Source organism: Galeopterus variegatus, unplaced genomic scaffold (genome assembly GCF_000696425.1).
Source record: "Galeopterus variegatus unplaced genomic scaffold, G_variegatus-3.0.2 Scaffold3704, whole genome shotgun sequence".
In the NCBI taxonomy this organism is placed as follows: domain Eukaryota; kingdom Metazoa; phylum Chordata; class Mammalia; order Dermoptera; family Cynocephalidae; genus Galeopterus; species Galeopterus variegatus.
Window position 1 is genome coordinate 174,440 of NW_007729815.1, and position 839 is coordinate 175,278.

An 839-nucleotide genomic window follows, 5' to 3' on the forward strand; every position below is an offset into this window, starting at 1 on the left:
GGCCCTAGTTTTTTAAATTTCTAATTCTGTGGTTCTATCCCTGGGCTTACATACTGCCTGGTACATTGCAGGTACTCAGTACATTTGCTGAATGAATGGATGGCCAAACTATCACTGTTGTTTTGTTAGGTCAAAATTCTAAATGCTATAAATCACAGTCATTTTCTTCCTCATAGTATTACCTTGTGAATGATTTCTTTCTGTAGAGAGATTGCAGCCTACAGCTTGAAGTAGATCTGATCACATTCAAGGCAAATTGTAAACATCTTGTTCCTGTATTCACTCTTTTAATGAAAATTTGCTAAGTGCCTTTTAATGGTGATGCAAAGCTCTGGGGAATACAACAACAAGAACAACAACAACAATAATAATATTTTTTAAAAGGCCACAGTTCTTGTATTTAACCACAGTGGAAAGTGGAAGGGATTGCAACTGGAAGTTCCAAGGAGCATGTTGATAAAGCTAGAGAAACTAAGTACTTAGAAATGAGAGAAGACTAACAATTGTTAACCAATGAGATCCATGGACCTCCAGGGTCTCACCTGCCCAGCTGAGGTTCAGGTGACAAGTACAAGGCAAAAATCCTAGGCCTTTCTAGAAGACTGGGGAATCACACAGATTGGTGGATCAAGAACTGTTGGACATTTAGGTGCTCTCCAATTTTTTGCTATTATCAACATTGCTGTGATAAACTTCCGTGTACAAGAACCCTTGCACACATCTTCTGCTAAACAAAGTAAAATGGAGCTGGCAGGCTAGCTCAGTTGGTTACAGCACGGTGTTACAACACCAAGGTCAAGGGTTCAGATCCCCTTACCAGCCAGCTGCAAAAAAAAAAT